General features: G+C 40.2%; 1 protein-coding gene across 3 annotated transcripts in view; it reads right to left on the reverse strand.

Annotated features, from left to right (window-relative positions):
- NELL1 (neural EGFL like 1) overlaps positions 1-16,654 on the reverse strand; it is a 293,487-nt gene that overhangs the window by 124,566 nt on the left and 152,267 nt on the right. The gene's annotated exons all lie outside the window — the stretch shown is intronic.

A 16,654-nucleotide genomic window follows, 5' to 3' on the forward strand; every position in this document is an offset into this window, starting at 1 on the left:
AGTTCTCTGTTCCTCTAAATCATAGGACATTGACTTAGGAAAATAAAGAAATCACACATGATGACAGTATCTGAAGTAACTGAGACTCCGTCTAGCAATTGCCACTGCCTAATTTACAGTTTTCAGGAGCGATGCTTGTTACCATTAAATTTTAAGATACAGTTTTATTTTGCTTCTCAATATGGTCCAAGCACCTGCACTGGGTCAGGAAAAAAGCCCTCAAGCAATATGTTTCATTTTATTTATATAGAAATATAACAGGACAGGCTGCTTTTTATCCATAAAATTGTGAAAGCTGCATGCTTCTATCAAGTTGACATCAGAATCTCATCTTTCAGGTATTTTCAGTTCAACAATACCTGAAAGCTTTACTCTGCAGAAATCTCAAAATCAGTAACACAATAAGTATGTAATAGACCTTTGGATGCAATTTTTAGCCAACATTTCATTGCAGCTTCATGAACTTATATCGGTGATAAAAGTTCTGTAGAGCTTCAGTTTCCAGCACACCACAATGCTTTAACTACCACATGAAAAAGAAATTCAAAAAGCAATACATACCCCATTTCAAACTAGCACAAAATTCTCTTAGTGCTATTGCAATACAGTAAGGTGGAATTGTTTCTAAACGAACTCGCACATGTGACAGATGTGTCAATCTGCTGATACAACAACATATAAAATCACACTGAGGGTTCTGTAGCAGAGTTCAAGTATAATGAGGACAGGACACTTAGTCATTCTCTGCACCTATCAGAGATGCAAAGAAAAGGCTTTAGGAGTGCTGGAGTGTGTGTAAGAGGTGATATGGAAGTCAAAAAGACTTAGCATACTTCTCCCAGTTTTCAGGTTACAAAGTTAGACATAACTGAGCCAATTAGGTTTCCCTTTATGTTTCATGTACTACTTTTTTAATAAGAAAATGCTGCTTAAAGGCCAAACTCCAGTACATTTTAAGCTTTTAATAGAGCAGAGACGGAATCTTGCTTCTTACTGAAAGCAAACAGGAATTTCAAATCATACAATCATTTTGGCTGGAAAAGACCCCTAAGATCACTAAGTTCAACCATTAACCCAGCACTGCCAAACCCACCACCAAACCATATCCCCAGGTACCCATCTTCTAAATACCTCCAGGAGGGTGACTCAACTACTTGCCTGGGTAAATATCACCATGTTGTAGGAAAATACATGAATCTGACAAAAAAACCAAACCCTGATTGTAACTCCCCCAAGAAAGTCAATGAGTGCTGACTGACATTCTCAAAAATGGATGTTGAAAAAATTAATTTTAGATATTTAGGCATCTAAACTACTAAATGGTTTATTCTCTTAGACTGCTGAAAATCTAACTTCCCCCAATGGATTTAACTAGGATAAATGGGTTCTCAGCGCTTTAAAAAAAGTTTAAAAAGAGAAAAAATCAGAACAAGTAACCCTAGTTCTTTATGTCACTCCTGTGTATGAGTCTTCAGTTAACTCCTTTAGCCTCACAAAAATACTACGGAACTTTAACATGGAAGGAAGTGATCAAATTGCTTTACCCCCCAAGATGTGCAGATTCAGCATCGTATATATACTCTCAACTCACAGAATCAATTTTTATTTGAAAGCAGAAATAGAACTAGTGCATCATCATTTCCTAGGGCATCTATATTTTTTCCTGGAGATATTCTACCACAATAGTGATCACAATAGGCCACACTTGTCTTATGAGATCTGACAAGATCACAACCTGAGCTCCTTTGGATGCAACTATACCTTCTTATATCAGCAAAACAGTGCACAGCTTGAAGATCCCGCTGCTACGACAGAAGATGGATCAAACAGAATTTATATACCATACATTGTACAGGCTTAGCTAACTTACCAAAGGATAATCGCAGTACAACAAAAAAAGGGAATTTGAATACAGGCTTTTACAAGAGAACTGATGATGATGTAAGAAAGGAGTATTTTCTCCAAGAAACTTAGAACATAATTTTGGGGATAAAGAGGCAGCAAACTGAAGTACCTAAAAGCATCAAACACCACCAAAAGCACTGTAGAAATACGCTGGAGGTTCAGAGCAGGAGCACCCAGGGGATAAAGTCACATTCACTTCCAGGCTCCCTTCTCTGTGCTACTGACCCAGAGACTGCTACCCAAAATTTCTCTGGTAAGATAGGACAAGGTGAGAAACTGGGGCTAAATGATCAAATCACAAGTCACAAAGGAAGTATTAAACTCCAGGAGGAGGGTTAGAATGTTTCTCCAGAAAATGTGATCTAAGTCACGTAAGAGAGAATATGAGAAATGAGAATCAAGTAAGGATGAATTTGGAACAAACAATTTTCATGTTCACAAGGAATAACCCTCACAAAACACATGTACCTATGCATATCACATGGTAATGCACTGCTTAAAATTTAATTCCAGCATGTATTCCAGGGAAGGAAAGCAGCATTACATAGAGAACTTCAGTTCAGAAAAGGGAGCAATGATTCTATTAGCTAAACTGAGCACAGATCTTCCTGTAGAACATGCTCAAAGGAGAAAGCACAATCTAGGGGTGAAAGCATTGGGCAGAATTCTACATTCCACCCCTCTCTCTCATTAACTGGCTACATGACTTGGTGACTGAGATACGTTTGTAAAAAAATGGTCAGAAAGGTGTTATGTCAGTGAAAAGCTCATCCAATATAATGAAATTGTTTACCAACAGACAAGAATGGGAAAGAGACTGGATTTGGCATATTTGAACCATGTGAAACGAAAGACTGGAGTCTAAGAGAAACCTGACATTTTTTACTATTGGGTGACAGGTAAACATTATGACATGCTGGAGCACCACTGACATTTCAGGGCTACCTTGCATGTACAAGCACTATAAAATAATCAAGAGACAATTTGAAAAGGGTTGTTAATAATCACAAACAAGGAATGGCTGAAACAAATCTGATAAAAGCCCATTAGGAAAGTGATAGATATAAACTTACTGTCACAGGTTAAGCATCAGACAGACAACCACTGTAAAATTATTTGGAGGAAGGTGTCAGGAGGTACCTGCCCAGACATTACCTTCACAGAATTTCAAGAAATGAAAAGATCAAACTAATTAAACACAGCATCACAGAGTATGCTGTGTTGGAAGAGACCCACAAGGATCATCAAAGTCCCACTCCTGGCCCTGCACAGGACCATTTCCAAGAATCACACCATGTGCTTGAGAGTGTTGTCCAAATGCTTCCTGAACTCTGTGAGGCTCGGGGCAGTGACCAACTCCCTGGGGAGCCTGTTCCAGTGCCCAACCACCCTCTGGGGGAAGACCCTTTTTTCAACATCTAACCTAAACCTTCCCTAACAAAACTTCAGGCCGTTCCCTCGGGTCCTATCATTTGTCACCAGAGAGAAAAACGAAGACATACTTTACACATCAAATAACATTCCTGCTCAAGATACTGTCCCTAACCCCTGGAAAGGCATTTTGCGTCTTCACTGACTATTTCCTAGAAGAACACCCATCTTCAGAGAATACAAGGTTCCTAGGTCCCCTGCCTGCTCCTGTCCCACAGTCAGGGGAAGGGAGTAAAGTGATATAAGTATGGCTTGCACATAATTTTGATAAAGACTGTAATTTCAGTCCTTTTAACATCTTCCATTTAGGGGCTCAAACCCAATTACAATCATTAACAATCGGTGTCTCGTGTGTCTCTTCTTTGACATATGACAAATGTCAGCAAGTAACAGCAAATACTGTCAGAGTAAAAGAAGAATATGTCTTTTCATCAGATCCCTGAGCTACGCTGCACAAGTGCTGAAATCAGCCCTAAATTAGCATTACAGTAATTGAGGAACTTTTCCCATAGAAGACTATGGAGCTTTTAGCTTCAACTATTCCTCAGAAAACCTGAACACAGAGCCTGCAGCATCACGGTGATAAATTCCCTGGAGGAAATCTCCTGCCATAAGCTCCCATGCATACAGATGGGATGGATGTCAGCTAGGAGCCCTCAATCTAATCTCCATCTTGCAGCAACAGAAGTAGGATCCTTATGCATAACAGTCACAAGCACTCCAATGCCACAGAAGGAGATCATTCAATTAATATGTTAAAAATTAGTATTAATTTGAATAGTTAAATATTAATAGGTTAATTTGGAAGGAGAAAAAAGGATTTCTTCTGATACTAATTTGACCCTGCATCCTAGGTGACAGCATGAAAAAGATGCCAGGTGAATAAAATTAGTGTAACAAAACAATTGCCTGGAACCACAAATTGAATTTCAATGGAATACCTCATGCTGCTGCAACCCAAGGAAGTCATTTTGTGAGGCACACCTCGCTGGATTCACATGCAGTTCAGAAAATTAAGAGGATAGAAACGCATTTCAAATATTTATTAATAGGCAAGATAGGGTCAACCAGGAATAATCTTAGAGATGAAAAATTATACATATGCAATATTGTTTCTTTTAACTCTCCTGTAATAAAAAGAAAGTAATCTTTTTCAGCCAGAAAAAGCTTTTCTAATTGATAGGGCATCCTAAAAAGTATTCACACTGGGAAAGATGAACGACATGTCACAAGTCTTGTCACCAGTGACCATACCAACACTGACAAAACTGCTGTGTTTTCCAAGAGCTTCTGGAAAGCAGCCACACAGAACAGAAAAAAACTTCAGCACAGTTAACCCTGTGAGAGGCCTGAATTACAATGCATAGTTCCTATCCCTATTCATAATTGAAAGTAAGAATTCCAGAAAGGATTGTGTGGGCCATCGGAAACAGCCCAGCACAGCTCAGCAGAACCCTGCTGGAGGAATAACAATGAGGGAATACAAGGAGAAAATAAGCTTTGGGAGATGCCTCCTATCCTTTTCACCAAAAACTGTGAATAAATAACTATGTTATAATACAGAGAAAATGTGTCTCACAAACAGAGCGTGTCTAACATGGAGAGATGACATCTTGAGACAAGCCTGTAGCAGCCTGAAGAGTCAGCCAAACAAGGCACCTTCTAAACCTGAGTGTTTCCCTGAAACTTCACTAGCCCCAATGGGGAAGTGGCATATTTGGACTGGGTGAACCAATCACTAGCTCCAGACCCAACGTAATTCCCATCTTTTGTTTCTAACATAAAGAACAGTAACAATCTTAGCTTGTGATCCTATTTTTCATTCTTCTTCTGAACAATTAATGGGGAAGGTTCATATTTTAGGCTTATTCCCTATGAAATATTTACTTTGCATTATTACAGCCTGTGATGATGTGTTGTAAGGTTTTCAAAACCCTTTGAAAGGGAAACACTTATTATTCTGTGATGCTCACTGAGTGCCATTTCTTGCCTGAGAAGGTACAATGTAGGTTGTAGTATAATAACAATAATAACAACAATTGGTGTTTTTTATTTTATTTTACATCAAGAGATAGTCATTAAGTACAGCAGGATTATCACCTCATCTTGGACATGCTTTTCTCATCTTCTGTGTCGGCTGGAAGAGACCACCACATCTTAGATCAGTGCTGGTATGATAACCACAGGGCCAGGCACACAAATACAACAGCATTAAAAGATGATGAACAGCAATAAAGGGGAAAAAAACCCCAAACCTGAGGATGGGGGGGTCTTGAATCACATGTACAAAGGAAGGGAACTCATAACTCAGATTTCTATCAGCTCAGATTTCTATCTATACACAGAAAGAGAAGGCAGCAGTGGAATAAGATACAAGCTAGTTTCACTTGTCATTAAGAAAAGATACAGGAGGACAAAGACATGGAACAATACAATAGCATGCTAATAGCTTTAGATTCTCTGGAAAAAGCAAACAAACAAAAAAAATCCACTGAGGAGAAACATGTAACTCAGTTCTGGAAAAAAAATAAAAAGTTAATATTGAGGCTCAGAAATAATAAACTCTACTGAAAATTAATTGAGATAAGCTAGAACAGAATATTTAACAGTGTTTTTTGTAAAGCCAGTAAATGTATGCTTCATATGTTAAATAAAAACATTAAACAAAGCAAGAATGCATCTCTACAAGAAAAACTGTAATTCTTACAAAGTTTTTCATATTCTTTCCAGTTATTTTAAAAGATGAGATAGCTTTTAAATGGTGGAGGAGAACCAGAAGCATCATGGTCTGCACCGGATCACAAATGTCAAGAAACTACAGAAAAAATGGCAATGTCATCATTCTATATCTGAAATTGGTATTTCACTAAGTCTAAACTTTCCTGCCCTCCCACTGCAGTTATGCACAGTTTAAGGGTTATAATTTGAACACTTACAGAAAGGAAAGGAGGGGGGGAAAAAAAAGAGAAGTTCACAAATATTTACTAAAGAAAAAAACCCTTGCATTAACATTTTGTGTGCTATCTGTGCTCTATTGTAAAACCCCAAGGTAAAATTCACAAAAATACTAAGATACTCAACATACTCTTGAAGTATCTTGAAGGATTCAAATGGAAACATCTAATTATTATTGGTGGTGGTGTTGTTCAATACTCTCCAACTGTTATTCTCCTTTAACTGAGGGTAGATTTGGATTAGGCACTAGGAACAAATCCTTCCCTGTGAGGGTGATGAGGCCCTGGCACAGGTTTCCCAGAGAAGCTGTGGCTGCCCCACCCCTGGAAGTGTTCAAGGCCAGGTTGAACAACCTGGTCTAGTGGAAGGTGTCCCTGCCCACAGCAGCAGGGTGGAATGAGATGATCTTTAAGGCCCTTCCCAACCCAAACTATTCTAACATTCCTTGTTGCATCTAACAGATTGGTTTAAATCACAGCAAGTTCACCTAATCTAATTAGATTAGATATTTCATAATAACCTGACTGCCTTTCCAGACACAATCTTACTTGTATCATCTCTAAAGCAATCACATTTTTATATTAAGCTTAAAATGTAAGGACACTGAAAATAATGTATTGTGGCCAATTGAAATTATACCAACAAATAGCATTTGAGGGATTTAAACACATAGCAGCAATTACCCTCCTCTTTGTAGACCATGAAAGTGATAAAAATGATTATTTCTTCAAGATCACTACAATATTCATGTATCTACTTAACTTTCTTCCTTGGAAGGTCCCATTTGTTTTCTTTAGAATTGAATAAAAATATTTTAAAGATTATGATTATTCAGTACTTATGAGAAAATGAGTATCAGCTATGACAAAGGTATGTAAAATGAGTAACAGAATGTAGAATACTCTTACCCAGTATTAATAAAAAGGCTCTCTTGCTTAGTGAAATTAAAGGGGAAAAAAATCAGGGTGGACAGATGGAAACAGTCATTTTACAGAATAGGTCTAACTGATAAAATACTTCAGGCGGTATTGAATTTAAGTCAAATAATATTCAAAATAGTGGCCCCTTAATGAACATGAATAGCACAAATCATCTTGCCAGCTAGAATTTAATTATGAAATTATTGATTCTTATGGTTCAAGGAGCAAAATGATCGTTAGATGGAACCAAGGAAAGAGATTCCTTCTATGATATATTACAGTTGCAGGGAGGCCTGTGTTTTCTCTGAAACAACCAACTTTTCTGACAGAGAATAAATATAAGGCCAACTGCAGGTCAAGACACCAGGTTCTAATAAAAAAGCAATTCATTTTATCTGAAAGAAAAGAAACCCATGTACCTTGCTATCTGAAGAGATCTTGGGCAGGAGGGTATCCAGAATTGCTGTCTAGAACAATGGGCCTTCCAACTTACACCACTTTAATTATTTGTTCTTCGTGAGTTCAGCTGCTAAAAGACCAGGCTTACACTCAGTTTGGTTGTGGGAAGGAGGAAGAATTCCAAGTTGGCCTTCCTGCCTTCACCTGAGCCCAGCTGAGGCAGTTCATGCCAGAGTGTAGGATGACTCAGAGTCATTCCAGCAGGTGTCACACAGGAGGAGACCAAGTTTGTATTCCATACTTTTCCTCCTGCTGTCTCTTCGCTGACACAGAAAGGGCAGTGTGGGTACCTATGAACCACTCAAATACCGACACCACTGAAGGCAAAAGGATAGATACCCTTCAACTACTTCATTTGCATTTTTTTTACAGGAAGACTTGAGTGAAAGGATGGATGCTCAGAGGGCTGGGGCACCTCTCCTGTGAAGACAGGCTGAGCGAATTGGGGCTGTTCAGCCTGGCGAAGAGAAGGCCCTGGGGAGACCTTAGACTCCCTTCCAGTACCTAAAGGCGCTACAACAGAGATGGAGAGGGACTTTGGAGTAGGACATGAAGTGACAGGACACAGGCGAAGGGCTTCAAACTGAAAGAGGGCAGGCTCAGATTAAGTGTCAGTAAGGTGTCAGTAAGAAATTCTTTCCTGTGAGGCTGGTGAGGCACTGGAACAGGTAAGTTGTGGGTGCCCCACCCTTGGAAGTGTCCCCACTGGTGTTTCACTTCTAGCAGCAGCAACAAGAAAAAATGTAAAGGAACCTACATTACCAGATGCCATATACACCTTACTTGATCTTGCAGAAGTTAGAGACCCAGATCCAGGGAGAGAAGAGTCACTTGGATAGTGAATTTTGAACTTTCTGTGAGGGAATAAATCTAGTTTCCTAAGTGTGGAGAGAATCAAAATATTTTTGTGATTTAACCTGCCAGCCAGAGAAACAGGGAATGTGTTTTACATACATTTAACTACCCTCCTATGAACATCAGAGGATTTGTGGGACTCTTAAAAGCATGCAGAGTGAAGTAAAAGTGTACTGAGCAGACAGTACTAGCACATTCGAAAAGGCAACTTTATATGTTGTGCTAGAATGGGACTACATTTTGTATGTCTTTGCTTTATTGCAAAGCGGTATTTGTGGCCCAATTATAATAGAGGATGCAGTTGAGAATTGGATAGATACCAAGGAATCTATCTGAAATCAAGTCTCCAAAGATCAGAGGATTCCTCTGCCCCTTTGGGGAGTGTGTGTGCCTAAATATGCGCATTCTTAATTTACTGTTTGAACAAGAATTTGCTGTGTCAGATGTTCCACAGAACACCACTTTTAACATTTGTGCTATTTTGAAAGCAAAAGGCCAACAACAAACCAGACAAAAACTAGTATTAAGGACAAATGTTAGTAGACAGTTCAGCATTATGAAAAATTCTATTCATTAAACTTTATGAAATAGAACTCTCCATTATGAAAAGCACAAAGGACACTAAACCAAATCCCTAGGATCCTGAAAACATGGAAACTTTTATTCTTCATAAATAAATAGAAAAAAATGTGCTTTTCCCCTACAGGCCATTAAGCTGTCTCTCCACTGACATCCTTATCCTTTGCTTGGCAGCCCTGTTTTCTGGCCCCTTCTGCTATCATCTGGCATACCAGGAAAGCCTTCCCCAAAACACCTGATTATCTCAGTCTAGCAGCATGAACTGTATTTTCTAAAAATGAACTTTATTTGTAAACTCTGAAAAGAAAAAAAAAAATCTAAGCACATAGAAATTGCAATAAGACTATTCTAATGGGAACACAATTAGCAAGACTGCGTCATTCATTTGCCCAGCTCTGTCCCACTTCTCTGACAATGAAGAATAAGAGCTATTTCTGTGAGAATCATAAAAATCCTCAGTTTGAGCAATTATTACATGCAATCATGTAACTAAATAGGAAGTTTCATACTGGGAGGCAAAAAGCCTACAGTAGAAAGCATGAAAACGTTAACTACAAAGTGGTAGATCAAAGCACCTCTCCTTCCCCCATCCCTGTGCTATTCCCAAAGGCTGTATTTCTTAAGGACCAAGCAAGTCTGCTTGCCAGTGTCAGCTCCTCTACACCCTTTAAAATTATTTCACAAATATTTCATAAAGGCAACATTACCAGATTTATGGTTACTGACTAATGTTTACAAATACAGAAATAAATTTAGGCATCTAGGATATCTAGTTATCAGACACACTGACACTCACCTGCAGTATTACCTACACCGTATCTCAATATTCTTGCTCATAGACAGAACATAAAGGTCCTCCAAAACCAGAATTAGACTCTCCATAAAGAGACAAATCACAGTGCACACCTTCAGAACCACAGGAACTCTGCTCCATCTCCGTAATTTACATATTTCTGCTGAAAAAAGCATTTTTTAACTTATCTGTGAACATGCAGAACCAGCAAAGCAAGAGTTGGATGACCTACAATGCATTTGTAAAGAGTGCTTACACCAAACCCTAGCCACTTCAAACAAATTACAGGTGCCCATCATTGAACCAGGGTCCTATGGTCTTTTCAGTATCTCAGATTGCTCAGAAGGTGATCCTTTGATCACCTGTATACAGTAATAGACATTCAAGAATCAATAGCTGTTAATAAAATATTAGCTTTCTCCCAATCAATATGCACACAACTATGAAATATTCAGCACAGGTATAAAAATGAGATCATAGCAAAATGAGAATATATTTTTTCATTGTGTATAAAATGCAGATTTAGATTAAAAAAGGAAAAAAACCAAGACATGCTAAAGCCTTTGTCACACGTATTTCTCACTGTCAGAAAAGCCCATCAGACATAAGCACCATGAACTTTATGGAAATTTTTCTGTTCAGCTTAACAAGCTTTATAGAATTCCTTTGTTTCATAAGTAAAAGCCTTACTCTGGAAATCATAAATCCAAGCAGCAAACACAAAGATACAACAGCAGAGCAGCAAAGTGCTGCACATTTCACAGATGTGTCACTCCTAACTCGCCAGGCATCCACCACGACACTCTGCCATTCAGGAGATACACACTTGTCAAATCCAAATATATATTGCAAGTTCTTGGCCTTTCTAGAGGTCCAGTGATTGCATCCCAGATCACTTCCACCATTCCTTAAACTGAAGTTATAGGAATCTGGCAGTCTCATGATCCAATGGGAATGAGCTTCTCTTCCTCTGTACGGGATTTCTTTGGAAGAAGTGCATATATATGTACCACACTGCAGTCTTTGGTCACACAGGAGACACACACCGCAAGATACACACAGGCATACTGGAGGAGCATTTGAGCCTTTTTTTCTAATATTTTCCAGCAGCCATGTGCTCATTATCACTCAAATCAGACAAGCCATAGAAACTATTTGAGCACCAAAAGCAAACACTACAGACATTCTGTACTTGGCCATTAGTCATCCAACAGCTCCTCTTTGTACAGCTGAACAATATGTTTGGGCAGAAAAAAGAGGACATAGCAGGGCAAAGAGAGAATTCCTATCCAGCATGGTCAGCACTGGGCCTGGCTAACCAGCCTTTGGAAGCAGACATTAACACAGCCTGGGCCTCTGAGAATGAGTATGGGAGGTTTAGGCCCCATTTATCTGTCTGACTTGCCAACCTCACACACATTGCACCTCCTCTTACCTGGCACCATTCTTTAGAGCACCTTCCTTGACTCACAACAACAATCTTGCAGCTCAACACGAAAAATACTTCTGTAAGACTGAAAGTCTGGGGGCAAAGACCCAGAATTTTTTCAAAAGAGAACGTGAAGTTATGAAGAAAACCACTTATTGTCGTACTGCTCGGCCTGAAAACTAAGAACAGGCTTTTAGGTTTCACATTAGAAGAATAAAGCATACTCATGAAAAGGTATTTCAAATATTCAAATGGACTGCAAATATAAAGGTCAAAGCGTTCTCCGTGTTCACTGAGAATATGACAAGAGGTGACAGGCTTAAATTGTGGCAAGAGAGATTTAAGGGAGCCATTAAGCAAACCTTTCTAAATGGCTGAGTAAGGGGGGGACACACACAAAAAGGGGATTAAAGTGTTTCCCTTGTTGAAATTGTTTGTGTTTTTCAAGAACAGATAAGATAAAGGATGTTTCAGAGTCCATGGATCCTGCCTTGAGGAATGGTGAGCCTGATGCCCTTCTCTATGATTCAGTTACTTCCTTGATTTAGTAGAAGAGTTCAATTTTGTGTCTGAAGAACAAAGAGTTTATTACAAATGGTATCTAGAAACAGAATACAGATTGGGAAATTTTTTACGTGTTTGGACAAAGGAGATGACAAACCCTGGCTGTTAGATCTCCAAAAAGATCAGAACTTGATTGAGTAAACTCTTTCCCAAAAGCAAGTTGCACTCCTTAAGGCATTCACACTTACTGTGGGAGCAGATGACTAAAACATGAGAGCTTTTTGCTTCCAGACACTGGCATCGATCCTGCAGCTGCTGCGTGTTTGTGAGATAGCACGTTCCCACTAAAAAATTAGTGGTGGCTCTTTTTCTGTCCCTCACCTCACTGACTGTTTGTAGCAATTGCTACACTCAGAAATCAAGAATTCTTATGCCATAAAAATGGATTTAGTCCTATTGTATCAAGGAGAAATCCTGCAGTAAGAGGAGAGCTCAGGACAAACACTGATCAGGAGACATGGCTTGTCCTTGATGTTTCTTTAGATAGACAGCTTCATTCATGAATCCTGACTGAATATTAAACCAATAGTATTAGTTTTTAAGCTTAAGACTAATGCTTAAGTTCGTGCATAAGCATGAGCATACATAGGCAAAACATTTTAAAATACTGCATTTTTGTGAAAGCTTATATACCAGCACAAAAGGCTGCAGCTAAGAAATAATGTAAAAATGCTAATTATGTCTAAGTCAAGAAATACAACCATCAGCATGATTTGCGGTCAGCTCCTTAATTAATTTTAGTATTAATAAAGTTACAGAAAATCAATGTGTCAAAAGGACTTGAAAGGATTACCAACTGCTCTGGACAAATTAGAAACCCTTCCATGCCTAGAGCACAGGAAAGCACAAAGATGTTTAATTAAACTATTTACCAGTGAGGAATTTAAATCACTGTAAATATTGCATTTTTAGTACTTTTTTCCTCAAATTGAAAGCACTTAGGAGCAAATAATATTTTCAGTTTTAAATAAATAAATAATCAGTTTTCAAATGCCTTTTTTTTTAAATAAGGAGTGTAAAAAAATGTTGCAGTTAAATCCAGTAAGCCCATAAAATGAAGGTGAAGTCAGGAACAAAAGAATGTAACATGGCATTTAAAATTAGAGGACTGGGGAATAATTCAACTCCAAAGCAACAAAAGATGTTACAAAACTGCATGGAAAAAGGAAGGAGAAGATTTATAACATGAAGGCCACGAGGTTACTCAGGGCTCATGCACACTGTGCTTCAATGAACTGCTATTGTTTCTTGTGAAAATGTCAATATCTATAAAAATAAACCTTACTGTTCACTGAATTCTTGCTGCTGTAAGTCTGTGTTTTTCCCAGATCTAATTTATCTGACTCTTTACTAGACTCCCCAATGATTGTCACTGTCTCTGCATGAATTTGGGCAAAATACTCCAACTCTCTGTGCCTCAGCTTCCCTTTTCCAAAAGAGCAATTAAATACTTATCAGGCTTCAAGGGATGCATTGAGAAGCTACATTATCTATGTTAGTACAGCATTCTCTGACAATACGGAAGAATCAGCCTTTTCAGTATTGTTAAAAACAGAGCTTCCCTATGGCAATAGTGCACCGGTTATACCTCTATGGGACTTATGTAAAGCCAAAATGAATGCCATTGAAAGCTTTCTCCCACATTAATGGGGTTTGAGTCAAAACCTGTGTGACTGTCAGTCAACTGATGTGGAACTGCTCGGGTTTTGTTTTGCTGGATTGATTTAATATACTTCCAGTCTTCTGTTGACTTGTCCTGCAGAGCAAAGAAATGCTCTCTGATGCAGGCAATGCCCACTGGCACATAGATTACCTGCTGCTGAACTTGGCCAACAGCCCTCTGAGGGACTTGAAACAAATGTTTCTGCATTTCAAGGCACCTCAAACTAAATGACATTTCCTTTCACAGTTCCGGGAACATAGCTGCTACTGACTGCAGCTCAAACAAAGCAGTCCTGCTTAACACTAGGAGATAAGTCCTGCCCTGCCTTATGGCACTTGACATTAAAGGACTCAGGAAAGGAGAGATCAGCGTAAAAATATTTTGTGTCTGCTGAGTTAACACATGCAAAGTATCATCCATTCAGGCTGTCTTATGACCAATTTTCAAGCGCATTTGAAAATGCGTGAGTGTTGTCCTGAAGATGTGCAGTGAGAAAACATGCACACAGATCATGATGAGGCTCCTAGAAACACCATGGTCTGTCTTCAATGTGCAGTGACAGAGTGGATTCCAAAGAAGGGAATATATATAGATGCCAAGCAGAAATGGGGGGGGGGGGGGGGGGGGGGGGGGGTCCAGATCTACCCAACGCCCTCAGCCTCAGTCACATCTATTGTCCTGAACGTCTGACACCTAATCTATAAACAGTGACATAACTATGACCCCAACCTGATCAATATTTTCATCATTTTTCTGGAAAAGTTTGGCAAATTTGCTGATGACACCAAGCTGAGTGGTGCCCGCCAGAGGGAAGGGATGCCATCCTGGAGAAGCTTGACAGGCTGGAGAGGTGGGCACCTGTGGCGGTTTGACGCTGGTTAGGCAGCAAACACCATGAAAGCTACTTATTTATTTGCCTCTGCTATAGCTAAGCAGAGAAGGGGAAATTGAAACTTCATTTTTATGAGGTGAAATAAGGATTATTTGAGGAAAACGGAAAAACTTCAAGGCAAAACAGGCTCAAACTTACAGTAGAATAAAGAAAATTTATTACAAACAGAATTAAAAGTGAAAAGAATAATGAGAAACCAAAGCAAGCTTCCAGAACACCTTTCTCTTCCACTACCTCCCTCTTTCCACCAACCTGCGCAAGGGAAACAAACATGGGGTTTTGGTCAGTGTTTCATTTCTTAGGAGTCTTACTTTATGTTTAAGGAAAAGGGTTTCTTCTGCTGTGCTGTGGGATCCATACCACAGGAGACAGTTCTCTGCAAACTTCTCTAGCGTGGTTTCAAACTTCATAAAAAACAGTCTTCCCGAATGCTGCAGTGAAAAAATATCCCTCCCATGAATCGCACAGTCTTCCCACAACTGCCATCATGGATCATAATAGTCATGGGGTTTTCATCTTTTAATGATGAGCTATTCCAGCCTGAAAGCAAAGGCTCTCTTCTTCAATCTCTAAAAACCTTTCACGGCATCTATGGGCTCTGGCATGAGTACTTTTTTCACGGGCTGCACGTGGATTTCTGCATCCCCCCATGTACCTTATCTCATGAATTATAGGGAGAACAGTTTGCTGTATTATAGTCTTCACCATGGCCTGCAAGGAGAATTTCAGCTCTGGTGCTGGGAGTGCCTCTTCTCTTTCCCCTTCCCCCACTGACCATGGTGCCGCTATGTTGGCCTCCTCACATGATACCACTTTCCTTTCTCTCTGACTTGGAAGAAAGTCAATGTTCCTAAGTTGCTGCTGAGAAAATGATCTTGTCTGGACTCTGCATTGGGGAAATGTCTCTCCCAGTGGTCTGCGGGGGATTTTTCTCGGTTCTGCGCGAGCTGTGCCGGCTGCGGGGAGGGCCTGCCACCCCATGTGGTCCCAGCTCAGCTGGGGTTTTCCGGCCGCGCAGCTGCTCGCTGCTCCAGGGTGGCTTTCTCGGCGGCCCGACCCCAGGCTGCCATGCCAGAGGGGGGGCCTGCTGGCTCTGGGATGGGGCCTGGGGCTCCCTGCCTCGCCACCCTTCAGCGGGGGAGCAGGAACAAAAGGAACTTCTCGCATTTCCTCATTTTTTAAATACGTACATCACAGAGGTGTTACTGGCTTATTTAATTGGTTTAGCAACCTTCTATCAACTATAAGCTCTGTGCCGGTCACAGAAGTCGAGCAGCTGTTTTCCTTTCCTCTTTTTTTTTTTTTTCCTCTCCCCTACAAACCAAAGCCCTAAATTTTGCTAAACCACCACAGCACCTCAGAACCTCATCAAGTTCAATATGGCCAAGCAATGTCCTGCACCCAGGTCAGGGCAATCCCAAGCACACACACATTCTCTCTGGGCAGAGAATGGATTGAGAGCAGCCTCCAGTAGGAGGACTTAGGTGTGTGGGTGAAGGAGAAGCTCAGTACAACCCAGCAATGTGTGCTGGCAGCCCAGAAAGCCAAACACATCTTGGGCTGCATGAAAAGCAGTGTGACCAGCAGGTCAAGGGAGGTGACTGTCCCTTTACTCTGCTCTTGTGAGACCCCACCAAGGGCCCCAACATAAGAAGGACATGGACCTGTTGGAGAGTCCAGAAGAGGACACAGAGATGCTCAGAGGCTACAGAACCTCTCCTATGAAGACAGGCTGAGAGAGTTGAGGTTTTTCAGCCTGGAGAATAGAGAGCTCCAGGGGGAATTTCTAGCACCTTCTAGTACCTAAAGAGGAAGTGTAAGAAAGCTGGAGAGAGACTTTTTACAAGGACACATAGTGACAGAACAAGGGGCAATAGCTTAAAAGTGGAAGAGGGAAGCTTTAGGTAAGACATTAGGAAGAAACTCTTTACTGTGAGGATGGTGTGGCACTGGCACAGAGTGCCCAGAGAAGCTCCAGCTGCTCCATCCCTGGAAGTGTTCAAGGCCAGGTTGGATGGGGCTCTGAGCAACCTGATCTAGTGGAAGGTGTCCCTGCCCATGGCAGAAGGAGGTGGAACTAGATGATCTTTAAGGTCCTTTAGAACCCAAACCATTCTATGATGCTATAAAAAATTATGTAGTTTTAGGCAAGTGTATTGGATTTGTGAGGCCAGATTTTGGTAGCAGGGGAGCTACAGGGATGGCTTCT

The sequence above is a fragment of the Corvus hawaiiensis genome, chromosome 6, assembly GCF_020740725.1.
Source record: "Corvus hawaiiensis isolate bCorHaw1 chromosome 6, bCorHaw1.pri.cur, whole genome shotgun sequence".
NCBI classification, from domain to species: domain Eukaryota; kingdom Metazoa; phylum Chordata; class Aves; order Passeriformes; family Corvidae; genus Corvus; species Corvus hawaiiensis.